The sequence below is a fragment of the Gymnogyps californianus genome, chromosome 1 (genome assembly GCF_018139145.2).
Source record: "Gymnogyps californianus isolate 813 chromosome 1, ASM1813914v2, whole genome shotgun sequence".
Classification (NCBI taxonomy): domain Eukaryota; kingdom Metazoa; phylum Chordata; class Aves; order Accipitriformes; family Cathartidae; genus Gymnogyps; species Gymnogyps californianus.
This window is the reverse complement of record NC_059471.1, coordinates 151,327,538-151,344,545: the sequence shown is the minus strand read 5'-3', so window position 1 is coordinate 151,344,545 and position 17,008 is coordinate 151,327,538. Positions and strand designations below refer to the sequence as shown.

The window sequence follows — 17,008 nt, the reverse complement described above, 5'->3', positions numbered from 1 at the left end:
GTAGCTTGTCCCACTCTGCAGGCCTCCCGCTTTCCTACTTTTTTCCCAAGGCTTACTCTTGTCTTCTCCATTTCTAATGCCCCCAGACCCCAATAGCAGTCCTGAATCTGTCTGTGTGTGACACAATATTCTATGTAGAGACAGAGATGGTTGAAGCCACCGTGACTATTTGAAGGTGAGAAACAGGCACACAGAATTTTTGCTTTTTGAAACAGAGCAGCTTTTATATGCGATCTCTCTGTGTGACTGTCTCAGGTGAGAAGAGCATCCCTACTTCCCACGCTGTGCCAGAAGAAAGGCAGACCACATGCAGGACTATTAAACTCACCTGTCAGCTTTATGCTGGCCAGAAAACACCTCCTAGCCTCTGCCAGGTCCTGCAGTCAGCCATGGGCTTCCTTCATATCTGAAGTTACATATACAATGCAGTGAGGAGGGCAAAAAAATGGCAGAGAGGGAAAAACACAGGGCCACTGTGGAGCTGATGTCCATAGCTGATAGCTATGCTGCTCTGGAATGGCTCAGTACGCTGCTGGGAGAAGCTCATCAGATCATTTACACAGCCTGTCACCCTGCTCAAATCATGAACAGGCTCCCCATTGAACCAAGGCAGAATAAAAGTCAATCAAGACTGAAATATGTGGGTCAGACAGCCTGAATAGGCAATCCATTCCTGGGTGAGCTACGCATATCCCTAAATAAGCTCTTCAGGGCTCCTGATGGAAGAGCCTGGGACACAGGGGCTCCCTGTGCAGCTCTCCTGAGCCCCGCTGAATGGACAGCCAGTCACAAGTGGTGCTGTGGTGAATTTGATAAACCAGCTTGGGTTTATTCTTTCTTTTCTTCCTCCATGATCAGGCGTTTCCCTAAGTGAGATAAATCCTGTCAGAACTGATGCCACTAATAACCATCAGCCGTCTAGTTTTAATTAGAGTTTGCTTCATTAATGCCCCAACTCCTCTCTGCGCAGCAGATTAAATAATGTACTTGCAGCTCATTTACACAAACCCCCAAACTGCAGGGCTGAGCTGCAATCCTTTAATTAAACAGCCCGGCTGATCCCTACTGCTGCCTCGGCTCATCAGTCTAAGCCGATTAAAGAGAATAGGGACTAATAAAGAGCATAAACAGGGAAGTGACTCTCGTCTCTTCAAGGGACTTGGAGACTCCAGTGGTGATCGGCTGCTTTCTCCTACTCTACCAGGAACCTTACCTCAGCCCACATCACTTCCTTCTGGGACCTGGAAGAATGGTCCTGCTTTCAGCAGGAAGCCAGCCTTATCTTGTGGGGCAGAAATCCTTTGGGAAGACTGAGGGAACATGGGCAGCAGGAGGGTGACACAGCAGGGAAGGTAAAGAGGGGCATCAGGGCAGTAAGAAGTGTGACTGCCTGACTGCAGGAGAAACCAGCAAGAGCAGCCATACAGCTCAAGTGTGGGGCAGAAGGAGAAGGAAACACAGGGCATAACAGTAGGAGGTTGGCTGTCAGGAACAGTCTGGCACAAAAGTTTGTCTCTGCTTGTGGTTTGTGATGGTCGTTGTTCTTGTGTGGTCTTCCCTAATGTTTGTCCTGCAAGATTTCTGACTCTTTCTTTGCTACCTGTCCAGCTAAAAGTGCCTTGACATCACCTGGGTGGGAATGATTAGGAACATGTCAGTGTCTAACCACTCAATAGAAGCCAACTCGGTGAGGCGATTGCAATTATTCCCACTCGTATTGTTCTGCTTTGCTTCACTGACTGCCACAAGCAGTGCTAGCCCCCTTCTCTCCTCCAGCATGTGAATTCCTTGGGGGGGGTGTTACAGTTCCATGAGTTTAGCAATGTGAATTTCCCACCTGGCTGCTTAGCTGGGTTGCACCAGCAATCAGCAAGACTGGTGCTGTAGGCCGTGAATATTAGGAGACAGATTTGATCCCCGAATCTGCCCCCAAGAAGCTCAGAGCCAAAGTACAGTATGAGGGGATGGCAGCAGCAGGCAGATTCCTGTTGCTGAACTCTTAGGGCTTCCCCATTTCAAAGTACAGTGTAAATCCTGGACATGGACCACCATTGTCTCCATTGGACTTGTACACCACTGGCTTCATGACCATAACCCATCTTGCAAGTTGGGCTTCCACTGGGGATGTCAAAGATCAGGTTGAGGGGAATGAGGAGACTCCATGGATGGCAGTAGGAGCTAACCCTTCTCCTTTACTGAGGTGCTGATTAGACTCTGATTTAGCCAAACCCTGTAATTTCATAAAGCAACTGCTCTTTTTCTTGCTGGCTTCTGCCTGTTAACGGCAGGGTTTCATTCTAGGGATTTGAATAGCCTAGTAATTGCATTTCCCACTTCTCCCAGTCTCACACAGTGGAGACTGGCATCCCAGAACAATGGCCTTAAAATGTGTCCAGCAGCAGCCCAGCTCTAACAGGATTACATACCATTTTCCTTTGTGTGAGGTAATAGGGCTGAGATGAGAAAGATTTGTTTCTATTAGAGTAATGAGAGGAAATGATGGAGTCACAATTGGAGGGAACAGTATATTCATTCAGTTGCCTTTCATAGGCTTTTCGGAGCCTGTCTCTGGCTCGCCTGTGGTGCTAGGAAATCAGCAGAAAATCATCTCTGCTCCAGTGATGGGAAAAGTTCTACATAAAACTTTAAGCGCCTGGGGCAGGTTCACTTTGGCAATGGACATGGGGATAGCACTGGAGGGCTGAAGGATCATGTCACAAAGGAGACTGGATGGGATCCAGGTACATTTGTGTGAAGGGCAGGATCAGATCCCAAATAGCTCTTTGGGAAGGGAGGATGTTCCACCTGCATTTGTGGGAGAGAGAAGGTCCTTCCTATCTGGAAGAAGTGCAGATGACACCTGACCTGCATTTAAGGCAAAGGAGGTCCTCCCAGGAAGAGGAGAGGTCGAGGATCTGAACAGAGTCTTCTGGAAGGGCTTGGATGTGTACTGAACAGAAGGGCTAGGGTCTGAAACATCTATGGAAACATCTGTGGAAAAGTTGGGCAAGCTCTGCTTGTATTTTCCCATAATATTTCCTCGCTTTCCAGTAGGGAGACTGCTGCTTAGATCAGGGCTGAAACACGATTAGTGCAACTGGCAAGTGTTTACTTCATCAGTACAGACCAATTAAATTGTAACTCAATATAGTTTAGACTTCAAACAGCTGTGTACTCATTTCTAAAGTGCCTGCTGTATTAGTCACCGTCACAGATTGGTTACTGCCTGGTATCACAGCACCAATTAGTGGTAAGGAGAAGTGTAAGCCATTGGCTACATCTCCAAGCCAGCCTTCCTTGCAGTTCTGGTGAAATTCCCTCTTGCCCCACTTCTGACTTACCAAAGCAGTCAAATGGAAGTATGTGTTCTTGCTGGAAGAGGTCCTTTGTGCTTGTTGCTCCATTTTTGTATGTGGGAGGGTGAAAAGCGGATGGGCGGATTTTGGACAGTTCTTTGAAATCAAACCTTCAAAGCATTTGACACTGTCCCGCGCGACGTCCTTGTCTCTAAATTGGAGAGACATGGATGTGATGGATGGACCACTCGGTGAATGAGGAATTGGTTGGATGGTCACACTCAAAGAGTTACGGTCAACAGCTCGACGTCCGAGTGGAGACCAGTGACGAGTGGCATTCCTCAGGGGTCAGTACTGGGACCGGCGCCGTTTAACATCTTTGACAGCGACATGGACAGTGGGATTGAGCGCACCCTCAGCAAGTTTGCCAAGGACACCACGCTGTGTGGTGTGGTCGACACGCTGGAGGGAAGGGATGCCATCCAGAGGGACTTTGACAGGCTTGAGAGGTGGGCCCATGCGAACCTCACGAAGTTCAACAAGGTGAAGTGCAAGGTCCTGCACATGGGTCGGGGCAATCCCAAGTGCAAATACAAGCTGGGTGATGAGTGGATTGAGAGCAGCCCTGCGGAGAAGGACTTGGGGGTGTTGGTTGACAAGAAGCTCAACGTGTCCTGGCAATGTGCGTTTGCAGCCCAGAAAGCCAACTGTATCCTGGGCTGCATCAAAAGAAGTGTAACCAGCAGGTCGAGGGAGGTGATTCTCCCCCTCCACTCTGCTCTCATGAGACCCCAGCTGGAGTACTGCATTCAGCTCCGGGGCCGCCAACATAAGAAGGACATGGACCTGTTGGAGCAAGTCCAGAAGAGGGCCACGAAGATGATCAGAGGGCTGGAGCACCTCTCCTATGAAGACAGGCTGAGAGAGTTGAGGTTGTTCAGCCTGGAGAACAGAAGGCTCTGGGGAGACCTTATAGCAGCCTTCCAGTGCCTAAAGAGGGCCTCCAAGAAAGCTGGGGAGGGACTTTTTACAAGGGGTAATGGCCTTAAACTGAAACAGGGTAGATTTAGATAAGATGTAAGGAAGAAGTTCTTCACTGTGAGGGTGGTGAGGCACTGGAACAGGTTGCCCAGAGAGGTTGTGGATGCCCCCTCCCTGGAAGTGTTCAAGGCCAGGTTGGATGGGGCTTTGAGCAACCTGGTCTAGTGGAAGGTGTCCCTGCCCATGGCAGGGGAGTTGGAACTAGATGATCTTTAAGGTCCCTTCCAACCCAAACTATTCTATGATTCTATGATCTCTCTTCCCAGCTCTCTGAGTTGCATAAGAGTATGCTACACCCTAAGCAGCACATGGTTAAAAAACAAAGTCTGATTTCATTTACTTCTGGAGGTCTGCTGTCTCTGACTCTTCATGTCTCTCTACCTGAACTCTCTGTTTCCATTGAACATGCGTTTGTTCTTTGTCCTATGAAGTCATGCTGGAAGGCATTGGCACAAAAGAGCCATGAATATTATCCACTGCACAGTCACAGCATCATGTCCCTCTTTGGCTCCCCACTGCTGTAGCCCAGGAGCATCTCTCCTCCCAGTACAGCTCTCACTTTGCCCTTGGGTCACTCTAGGCCCTCTAACAGTTAGATCCTCCTGAGAAATCCACAAGACTTTGTTTGGATTGTGAATGCAATACCCCTTAAGGCTGAGGCCCATGAAGTTGATGAGAACTGAACCGTTCTCCAAGTCGATTCTCCTTTTAGATAGCACTGAAGCATCTTGATAATCAGGTGGGAAATGATGATTTTCCACCAGTATCCATCACTCTTTAAGCATTACAGAAAAACAACTGAACTACCCAACATTTTGTCTGAGCTTGTAAAAGATTAACCTTGCCTGACAGAAAGAATGCAAATCCAGTTCATGAAATGGGAAATTAGCCTTTCTGGTTTAGGATTGCTGTCAGGTCATTGGATGTATAATCTGGAGGTCAGTGCTTTCTCTCAGCTCAGAGGTACTCAGTGGCTCTGGCCCAGGTGTGAAACATGATAATGATTCTAGTCTGTACCAAATCAGATCTATAACCTGCCACACAAACCAGCATAACAAGTCTGACTAATTGGCCCCTAGCTGGCAGTGTCAAGTGGAAGCTCCTACAATTAGTGGACCATGGAGGCTGAATTCTCGTCTGATTCTTAATGGAGAACACTCCAGGTCAGGCTTACAGCACCTGGACATGTCAGTGCAAAGCAAGCCTCTACACCCATGGTCTGTGCCTTGTGTGCTCTGAGGACAAATGACTTCATATACAAAGCTCTTCAGTCTGACTTCTTTCATTCGTGCTAAAGTCCTCCACAGCACTGTTTTTGAAAACACACAGGAGAAGTTTGAGCAACATTTCTGCTTTGTTAGCACATCCTGTTTGTGCTTCTTTTCTCATTTCTTTTCTTTATTGAGGTCACAGGCATGAAGAGAGGATTTTTTCTGCTTCTTAACAGCTCATCTACTTCTTATTCTTTCCTCCCTGTAGACTTAATAATCCTGTTCAAGATATTACAACTGGAGGTTGTGGTGATGCTGCAAACAGGCAGGGATGGGTCAGCAAAGTTCACATAAATATTCCCCAGGCTCACAGCTGTCAGAGTTTTGATTTTAGTCTGACACAGAGATGTGGGCGAGGAGTAATGTCTAGACCCAGATTTGAACTCTTCCTAAACTTGGGAGTGAGTAGATTCCTCGCTTTTTATGGGTGGTTTGTACAGTCAGGGCTAGCAGCTTTAATTGCTTTGCAGGAGCCTAGGTCCAGAACCACAAAGGTATTTAGTGCATGTAGATTTAAGGGAAATATGGAAACACAATTATAAGCAAAAAATGTTTTAGAGAACATCCTTAACATCATAGTTACCAACAACCTTGGGAATCTCTTGCAGGGAGGTATAGTTGGCAATTCTTGTGGTACTGTGACCTGGGAGGAATGGCTCTTTCTGGAAGCATCCAAAGAAACAGGAGGTGCGTTTCAGATGCAGCTTCTCAGTTCTGTAAAGGAGATCCACCAGGACATTTTGGCACTATGTCCTGCATAGGCATTTCTCTGCTCCTTCTCTCCAACAGCTGGTGCAGTCACTTTCAGGCAAGTTTGGAGAACATGAGGGTGGGGAAGTAAAGTGAGGAATAGATGGGCTCTTCAACAGGAAAAAAAAAATTCTGGCAGAAACTGGAGTCTCCCTGTCACATTGGTTGCTTTGTTTGCCTCTATCAACACCTTTCTTCAGGAAGGAGGAAGGCAGGAGAGAGATGCCAAAGAAAATCTGTCTGAAGTATCCTCTTTTGAAACTGCGAAGATACCCATCAGACACGTTTTCTGAGAGCCTGAAGCTGTATCCAGCCATTGCCTGGCCACATGTTCTTCCAGTCCTTCCTTTTCCCCTGTTGCTTCTGTTGCCATTTCTTGGGCCACAGCAGCGGTAATGTCAGTGAAAGAGAATCGATCACAGCCAACCTTACAGTTGTGAGAGCCACTTTCAACAGGTATTAAGTTCAGTTAGTTGCTTTAATACTAGGTGATTCACTCATGGCTTGCAGATGATCCTCATGTTCTCTCTGCTATATTGCAAAGAATTCCCTGCCCATAACATAGCAACTTCCTGGTACCAGTGGAATGCAACATAAACACCTGCTGTATCCTGTGTTTTCTGTGTGATAACGCCACAGAGATGCATGAGACGAGGCTATGACAGCTTTGGAAATAGTCCTGTATCTAGCACTGGAAAATGGGCACAGACGGTTGATAAAGTAATAGCAGATGGACTGTGGTGGAGCTCACACCATTCATTCTAATCCTCTACTGATATTATCTGACCTGATCTGCATCAGTCAAGATGCACGCACCCCCAAAATTGGGCCATTCCAGATCTTTTGTACACTAAGGTGTGTTCTGTTGAACTTGACAGGCGGTTTCTGTGGACCCTCTCTCCACACACTTGTTCATGGCTTACAAGGCAGAGACAGGTAAGGCAAAGAGATGGAAAAAAGAGCCAATGAGAAAGAAAGGGAGACAGACTCACCCCAACAAAGATAACAGTGCTACTGTAAGGAAAATGGACGGCAAACATGCTATACAAAGAAGGAGAATGACAGGAGAGAAGGAGCAGGAAAAGCAGGAAGTTAAAAAATAGTGTAAATGAAAGAAGAAACTGGAGGGAATAAGAACATATGAACAGGAGATAAATGAGCAGGTCCCTTGGCTGGAATGGACTGTTGGCTGTTCATGCCAGCATTCTTTGGCAGTGACAGCAATGAGGCTGTGGCCTTTTATTACACATTTTCTTGTAGTGTAATGTCAGTCCAAAGGCCTTTTGTCTTTTCTGTGCTCTGCAACACTAACTCACTCCGATGCATGTTCATCTTCTGACCACTCCCATGGGGCAGGCTCTGTGCTCAAATACAATAAGCTTTCCTTTTGGAAAAGCATGTCTGTGCTCCAGAGTTCCTTCTTCTGCCTGTGGCCCTGGCAGGCTTTTGTATGTTCCAGGAAGAACTGAAGAATCTGAGATGCTGAAGAGGAGCACGCTGTACAGCTGCTCAGGCCACTCTGTTTGGGCTCTGCAAACAGCTAGATAGTTGAGGGGGAGGGTGTAAAAAAGTTCAGAGATTTTTGGGACTGTCACCTGGCCTGTTCAAAAACTGCAGAAGAGCTGGAGACCACTCCATCTTCTGTGAGGAAACATCATCCTGAAGAAAAGCATCAAGACATAAGCAGGAGCTGAGTTCAGTGAGATTTTTCTTTTGAGATTGAGGAACATAACTCTGGCCACACCATTTGGAAGTGTGTTCTAGTAACTATTAACCATCTCTGGTTGGCACCTTGGTTCTTTCCACGCACAGACTGTACCATCATCCCACCGGGAACTGTATTTGCCTAGTGACTAGAGCCATGTGTCACCTTCGTCATGTCCCACACTGGTATATTGCTGCTTTCCTGTAAACAGGTTATGATGCTGTTATTATTGCCTGTGTGTCTGGGTTGACTGCATTCTCTCTCATTCCATCTTTTGGGGAAAGAAGGAAGACGGGGATAGGCTACCCTGTGTACACATTGCTGGTACTCTTTTGCACATGTCTTCCAGGGTGACTGGCAAAATATAACAGATGCCTATAATTTCCCAGAATACACTAATGTGAGAGTGGTAGGTCAAGATGCAAAAAAATGAATGGTGCAGAATGGCATTGTGAAAAGTATTGATATGCTGTTACAGCACAACTGGATCTGATAAGCATATTACAGGTTGTCTTAAAATACAGCATATTGGGCTAGATCCTCCATTGACTTTGGTGCAATCCACTGGCATAATGCCATGTAGAACCAGCCATAGTTCTGCTCAACAACACAGTAGGATTGGTTGTGTCAAGGCAAACCCCTGTTTTTCTTAATGATCTCGCCCCAAAATGTCCGTGTCTAAGTATGAAGTATAGGGATGGGAATCATTTTCATTCCTCATAGGGAAGAAAAGTTTAAGTGGCCTTAGGGGAATATGAGCTTGTATGACCACATGTGTAAGCTGCTAAGTCATCCTGTTTTCCAAATGGGAATGAAGAAAGATAGAAAAGGGAATAAGGCCTCAGGGAGGAGAAGTGACATGAAGTAGATCAGAGTGTGAGTGAAGCAGCACTGACAAAATAGGTTAGAACGTGGAAAAGTAGAGCTTTGTGCCTGCTGCATAAGGCTGTGGGGGTGGTCACTGGATTGGGGAAAGGAGGAAGGAATGCTAACCATGCTGTTTCTATCTTGGTCTTCAGCCATAGGCCAACTCAAAACCCTAGATCTGAACACACTGGCAAAGTTAAAATCTGGATCATATCTGATTTCCTAAAGCTGATGAATGGTATTTGGACTGTCTGTATTGAGGACGGTGATTTGAGGCTGTGTTACTCTTTATGTTGAGGAGGACCAGGCTTCTTTCTCCTTGGTTTGACACAAACAGTGACCTTCTGCTGGGCTGCAGTGATCACAAGAGACGAAATAGCTGAGATACTTGAGAACAGAAACAAAATTTATCTGGGTTACACAAAGATCTCCCTGTGAAGCGGCTCGCTCACTGCCTTCAGAAATCAATTACCCTGATCCCTTAGGAAGGAACCCAGAGGGGCAGTCCAACCTAGGGTTTGTCACAACAGGTGGAAAAAGAAGACCACAGAAGTCCTTGCCTAAGTCTATAAATGCCAAGAGTTGTGTCCCTCACCCGGCTCACAGGCAGCTGGAATAGGAGAGCAGTGGGCTGAGGGGATATGCAAGGCTTCCTTGCCTTGTAGAGGCTCTGCTGCCTCCCAGCCCTGAATTCATCTCATTTTAGCAGTGAAATTCTGTCTTCTGCATGATTGCACCGGCAGGCTTTTGTCAGCGAATTTAGTAATGTTCAAACCTGCCTCAGGGATGAGGAGCCAAGAGATCTGAGTCGAAGTGGCAGAAAGACTGCTGCTGAGAAGCCAAGTTTCTCTTTCCTGGGGTGCTGAGCGGGCAGTTACACTAATGCAGGATGCCATCTGTTTTTTCCTTCTCTAAAAGGTCGTGTTTACCAAACATTGCAGAGGCAAGAGAGGTCTGGGGTTAAAGTAAAAGTAATTAAACCCTGCAGAGCAGGGCCCCCCTATGCCTTCACTGTCCACTTGGTGCTTTTCACACCTCAGTGATAAGCACAGGTGCCCTGTTTGACACAGCCACAAGTAACCCTCTCTGCAGTGACAGGGTGTGGAACCTTCTCCTAGTCTAACCTGCAGAGACAGCACAGCAACCAGCCTGGGGCATCAAGCACCGAGGTGTGACGGGCAGCTGAGAAAGGGGCTGTACTTCCTAAGCTGAGCCCTGTCCTCCTGCAGCTGGTGAAACAGGAGGCATGGCCGGGAAGGGAGGAGGAAAGAGGGGTATGCCAGAGGGGTGGCCCAGGTGTCATTCTGAGGTGTCACGCTAACACACATAGGAACTATACGAAAAAAACTGTGACAACCACAGCACCCAGCACAGCCAGCCTTGCACCATAAACACCACTTCTCATACAGTAGGAGCTGCCTTAGCTGTTCCAAGTCACCCTCTGGAGGAGCCTGTCTGTCTCTGTGAAAAAGGAGAGATCCTAGTCCTCAGGTGGCTGAAGTTAGTCATGGAGAGCCTGGCCCTCAGACAGGCAGCCAGCCCAGACTGACACCTGGACAATCATCTTTGCACCATGGGGGCATGGGGTGCATCAGAGAAGTTTAGCTCCTGTAGTGCTGTTCTGTAGCAAAAGGCACAACACCACAACAATGTGGGAATTACGCAGCACATGGGGATCATGTTTAAATACCGAATCCAAAATGGAGGCCCTGACTTTGGCATGTTGGACCCTGTGGGACGTGAGGCATTTGCTAGTATTATTACACTTTCTGTCTGCTTAATATACATCTCACCGAAACCACTTTAAGCGATGTTGAAAAGATGTTGCCTGGTTCAGTCTGTGCTAAAGGATGTTAAATTTAATTGATTTCCAATATATTTACCGTACTGTACTGTCAAATCTATTTTACAGGTGTGTGTGCCAGCCTTTTTATGAAACAAGTAATATATTCTGGGATGGGTAATAAGCTTGGCTAATTATCATTAATTCCTCTTGGGTAAAACTAGTGTGAGAAGATGGCTTGATGCCACTGCTTTGCAAGGTGTTACATGAATGTAGACAAAATCAGAATCTTGTTCCTATATTTGTCTGTGTTGGGGGAGACTGTCTGAGAAAGCTGCAGCTCGGCTGGCAGGGGCTGATTTGCCAAGATCAAGTTCCAAGTTCCCTGCCTCTCTGGCAGGAGAGATTTTGCCTTCCATCATTCCATCTTCCCACAGAGCATTGCCTCCAAGTCACCCTAAAACCTGAACTTAAAAGCAAATCAGAAGCAATTCTTTTGCACTCAGACCCCCAGCATGTCAGAAATCTCTGAACCTTGAAAAGATCCCATAATATATTACCAAGCCTGTCTCAGCCTTTTTTTTCATTGAATTCTGATCAACCCATTCACCATATGTTATGGGTGTCCTCAGGGAACACTGAAATGAAATAAACTGAAAAGGCACTTTGGACCCTGCTAACTCAGCAATTGATTTTGGTTTTTTTTTTCCTGAGCAGGGAGAGGAGAGAGGACAGGGGAAATGCTGAAATGTCTTAAGACAGAGGGAGCACAGGTTCTTGCAGACTTGGGGTCTGGACTCTGTTCTCTTGGCATTAGCTAGTGACCTCTTTTTCTAATTCTCCATATGGCACTTTGTAAGGGTTTTTTATTCTGACATCTCTGAAGCTTTGAGGTCTCATATGGCTCTCAGGCCATGATAATACTAATCTCGTACAGCACTTTAGAGCAGCATATATACAATAACCAACTGATCCTCATAAGGACCTCTGTGAAATGGATTCATAAATTTTTGTGGTCCTTCACAACTAGTCCATGTAGTCTTTGCCTCAGTTATAGGTCACAATCCTGCACACTGACCTCAAATACCATGAAGGTGGCATTTGGTAAGTTATACACGGGAAACAGCAAAGTGATCTTCTCCTGGAGTGATGCAGGGACACAAAGAGGAGGTGACATCAGCCTCTAGTACTTTTGTAACACCTCACACCCATAGCTTCCTCCTATCCAATTAGCTAGATCTTTTTGCATAACCACTATATCTGCCAACAGGGCATCTGAGCATCCTCTTCTTGAGTGACTGGTTTCTTACACCACTGTCCAAGTCCAGAAGAGCCATTGCTATTTTTGTTACTCTGTTATTGCTCTTATTTATCTGCAATAATTTTTCTTCTTGTAGGAGAGAAGGAGCAAAGAGATGAGCTTTGTGTCTTGACCACATGGGAGCTGTGTAGCTCTGGAGTGATCAGTGAGAAAGCTCAGTTTTAATTTCTTACAGGACTAACATTACTGTCCTTGAGAAGAGTAGCTCTCCTGGCCCTAGAGCTCTGTTTAGTCACTTGGCTACCCTGTAAACACCTTTCTGAGAGCTCTGAAAATTACTCTTAGACCATGAACTGATTCTAGTATTTGACAGCGGTGCAATAGAATGTAATGTATGGAGCATCCAACTTCTGTGTTCCTGCCTACAGGTCTAGCTTGAAATTGTCTTGAAATATTTGGGGGGAAGAGGCTGCATGTTCTTTCTCAAGTCATCAGGTATGGCAATTTTTAAGCCTGACAGTCAAGATCCAACAGATAATCATGGTTCAGCTCCACAGCTGGCAGTTAGAAGCACAGATCCTTGCCAAGCTGGAAATGTGTGTTTCCAGCAGCAAGGAGGTGGTGAGGAGTATGCAAGAAAGTGCACCATCCTGATGCTGTAGGAACTGAAAAGCAGTCGAATATCTCCCGGGACAGAGTATGATACAACAGCTCTATACAGACATGGGGAGCTGATTCTACTAGGAATGGGCGAATGGGCTTCTCTGGTTTGATAATTTAGTATCACTGATTTGGGCTTTAGGTTTCCAAAATACCAGGAAGGGAGAAAAAAGGAAGTAATAAAAAACCCTCTACATAATACCATTTTCCTCTGTCATCTCCCTACATTCTTCCCTCGGTGTACTCCTTATAGAAAATCTTCCTGAGAAATCTGCACATGGAAGCTAAATATCAGAATTCTCGCCTACCCGTGCTACACAAAAATATTTATGGGTGCCCAGCTGAATTGTCTCAATGAGAACTTTTTCGCTATCCTGCTTTCTTGAAACAAACACTAGGATTCAGCCCAGAACCCCAATATCCCTGTTTTGAAATGCTAGACTAGCTATAGTATTTCATATAAGCCCTGAGTCAGATCGTATTCACCATCTTTGTTAACAAAACTGGTTTCTGTCTGCAGCAGGCATATACAAGTCAGCAGTGCAAAAGTAGCAGGAGATAGCTGAAACATGAGAGATGTTTTCTACAGCAGATGAAATCTATTTGTAATAATGACTAAGCTAGTTGCTGTGGGTCATGAAAGTCATGTAGGAACATCTAGGAAGAACAGAACAGCTGAATTTGTAGTCTTCCTTTTTTATCTGATTGCAAGTGATTTACATTAATATTACAACTTTCAATCAAACAGAATTCAAAGACATTACAAACCTTCCCTACCTGATTGCATGACTAGCAGAAAATTGCTTCATTTATCATGCAAGAGTAGCTGTAAAAACTGTGAAAGATGGTGGTATACGATACTTTAGGACAGCAAGTAAAGAACACTGATTACAGTTGAAACTGCAGGGGTGATGCTGGGATACAGAACTAAATTAACCTAGTTGGAGTGTGGCCAGGACATTGGGATTCACACCTTAGACTCTGCATGGGACTTTTAATTATTACAACTGGTTAGAAAAATTTTCTCATCCAAGAAACAGAATGTGCAATAGCTCCATTCCCTTCCTTCATCCCACAGCCAGGGAGGTTGATTGCTCACTGGCCAAGGGAAAGCAAGTGGATCCCCATAATTTACTTAACAACATTTTTTTCACGGAGATCTTCCATGCAGTAGTGTCTATCCTTGCCCTACTTACTTTTCTTACTGTTAGGTTTTTTTGTTACTATGATTATAATAGCTCCTGAGCCTTCACTTATTAACAAAAACTGTGCTTGCCAATGCAAATCAACTGTGTCACTCAGGACAGAGGGAAAAAATCAGGATGATTAAAGGTTTTAGCCTATATTTCACCACAGCATCAGTTTTGATCTTTAGCAGTGTGTTTTGTCTCTCATATGGGGGCTTCATCAGTCGCTGCTACTGGACAACAGAGAATAGGCCTCCCCACAACACTTCCTCAGAAACTGGCTCAAGATGGGAGTAAACCTGGGAGGAATACAGGGTGGTAAGTGGAACCATAGGGCTGTAATGGTAACATTCAGGCTGCTAAGCAAACTGTCTTTACCCCTTTTTTCCATTGCTTATAAGTCACTGATGTTTACCAGCTGAGGCTGAAATTTCCCAGGTTTGATCTCCTGTCCAAAGGTGAAGTAGGTTTGTCTTTTAGAGATTTTTTTCCCCACTAAGTAAGAGTGGTTCAGCCATTTTTTTCACAAAAGAACATGTAGAAGCTATTCCCACTTCAGCACGAGTATTTGCTATTGCTTTCTGAACAGCACAACAGCCAAACCAGCAGGGGGTTAAAAAGTTTATATTTAGCATAAAAACATCTAGCTGAAAAATGCCTTTGAGTGCTTCAGTGGAATCTGATTTTGATTTGACCGAGTTTTGACCCTCAGAAAATTCCACGCATAAGCACAATACATTCTGTATGGGTGTATTCACTAGGCCCAGAGCATGCATAGAGGAGGAAGGCAAGGTTATACGTGTACGTGTGGTTAGCTTACATCCTTATCCTAGCACAGTGTCTTTAGGGGCTTCACTGTGAGCGGGAGCACTGAGCTTGGTTGTGCTTCTCACACATCTGTGACTGAATGTGTGCACTTAGTGCTTGCAGCCTTAGGGCCCTCCTGTGTCTTGAGGAATAACCTAAATGCCTAATGAGGTTAAAGGGGGCTTCTGAATGTTTTAGGTTGGTCCAACACCCTCTGCCTCATTGGCCAGGGTAAGAATCAGGTCCAGTGAGGGTACCTAGGATCAGACACAGCCCAGTCATCAATGGGTAGGTGATGAGGCAGGTCCAAGGTCAAGCCGGGGAGTCTGCAGGTCAGAGTCCAGATCAAGTGGGTCCATGGCCATAGCTGGAGACCAGCACTCTTACAGTGTTGCTGGGGCAGGGACTGACTGCTCCAGGCTGGGCTGACAAGGGGGAACTGTGCAGGGGATATTTGTGGGGACCCCCCACTGGTGAGGCTGGTCAGGCCATTAAGGTCTATTACTGCACTAAGGGCCCTGACAAGGCTTTCCAGAGAGCCTGGGGAATCTTCATGTCTGGAGATATTCAAGAGTCGACTGGAGAAGGCCCAGATCAACCTTATCTGTCTTTGAAAATGGCCCTGCTTTGAGCAGGGAGTTGGAATAAAGACCTCCAGCCTTCCCTCCCAGCCTAGGTTATTCTGTGATTCCTCAAAGCCTGCTGATTTTTCTTCTATATTATCAGTGCATGCAGGATATCCTGTCACTATGAATGTTACTCACTCAGACTTTAAACTGTGTGCGACAGAAAACCAAATAGGTAGCATACACTAGAGGTGATGTACAGCCTTACAGAGCAATGGACCTGAATGCTGCAAACTCTTATGCACACACTTCACGTTCTACCATGAGCAGTCGGTGGAGGTCCTCAGAAAAATAGAGTTAATCATATGTGCGAGTGTTTAGAGGACCATCACGTCAGGGAATATTTGCTGGCATTTAGAGTCCATTCATGCTCTAAGGGAAGTCAACTAGCTCTCTAGTCTACTGCCTCGGGCCCTGATCTGCCCTAAAGAAAGTCTGCATAGCACACTGTGCACTGTGGCCTTGACTCAGCAGAGCAATTTGGGATATGTGTCTTGCTGAATCAGAGCTTATGCGTCTAGCTGAAATTGCTTTATTGGGCACAGTCCGGTTGCCACTGAAATACTTGTGAGGCTTTTGGCACGCACTTCAGTGAAAATGTGATCAAATCTATGTTCACCTAGTCATCCCTTGAGCTGAGGATAAAAATTACTGCTCTGCTGGTTAAAATGAGAATGGATAGAACAGAGGCTGCCAATAAAAATGTTACAGTGAGAGCTGTAAGGGACAAGTCTTTTATTAATGTTTCCTGCAATGTGGATGGACATAGAACAGAAGGAGTTAAAAATGGGTACATACTTTACATGTACGTCTGTAGGTGTAGAAAAAAGAGTGTTCAATTATATAGTATCAGGAATAGAACAAGAGAAGATTTTATAAGGTGTACAACCTAAAAGGACAGTTTTATGCCTCATTTTAATAGTGGTATTTCCTGATTGATGAGTATGCAGATATGTCATTTTAATATGCTTTGACAAAGTTGGTTATATAGCATTTATGTAAGAGACTGGTTTCTTCTGTGACTTTATTTTTTAAGTCTAACTGGTGACTACCTGCATGTGTATAAAAGAAGAAACTTTCTACCTTTAAATCCTTCATCTTTCTTAGTTCTGAAGTTGTACTATCTTTGGCTCATCAGATTTGGAGCCCTTTTAGAAACTGTGGGAATATTTCTAAATTTGATCATTAAATCTACTGAACAGAAGAGCTGCCATTGGAGAGAATAAAATACCTTTTAAAGTACTAGTAAGTATGCAAAAGTGCTCCGAGGCTTAGGAGGCAAAGTCTATTTACAGTTAGAAGACTTGGGCTCTTAAGTGCTTACAGCACTTTTGAAAATGAGACTTAAATGCTTCTAAGTAATTTGGGCACTACAGAAAATCGTATCTAATTTCCCTGATTTTGCTCTGACATCAACACCAATCATAAAATGGTTTGTTATCTAGATGACAGCAGAACTCATCGTATGTGGAGCAAATCCAAGAGAAAGAAATGTGATTCAGAAGTGAATTACATAATTTAATGGTGTTTAAATATGGGAGGCAGTACACATCCTTGGTTTCAATGGAATTAAATGCCTTGGTTCTGTAGTAATTATTTTCAAACTAGATGTTGCTCTCAACTAAATACTCATCCCCTGGAAACCAGTGGAGCTGTATCTATCTGATGTACACGGTGCAGCAGAACCCAGAGTCCATGAGGGCTGGCCTGCACACTCTTGGAAATCATAAGTTATTCCTCTGTAGCCACTGGAA

The 17,008-nt window shown here is 45.2% G+C and overlaps 1 protein-coding gene across 1 annotated transcript in view; it reads left to right on the top strand.

Annotated features, from left to right (window-relative positions):
• Positions 1–17,008, top strand: part of IQSEC3 (IQ motif and Sec7 domain ArfGEF 3) — a 110,341-nt gene that overhangs the window by 49,086 nt on the left and 44,247 nt on the right.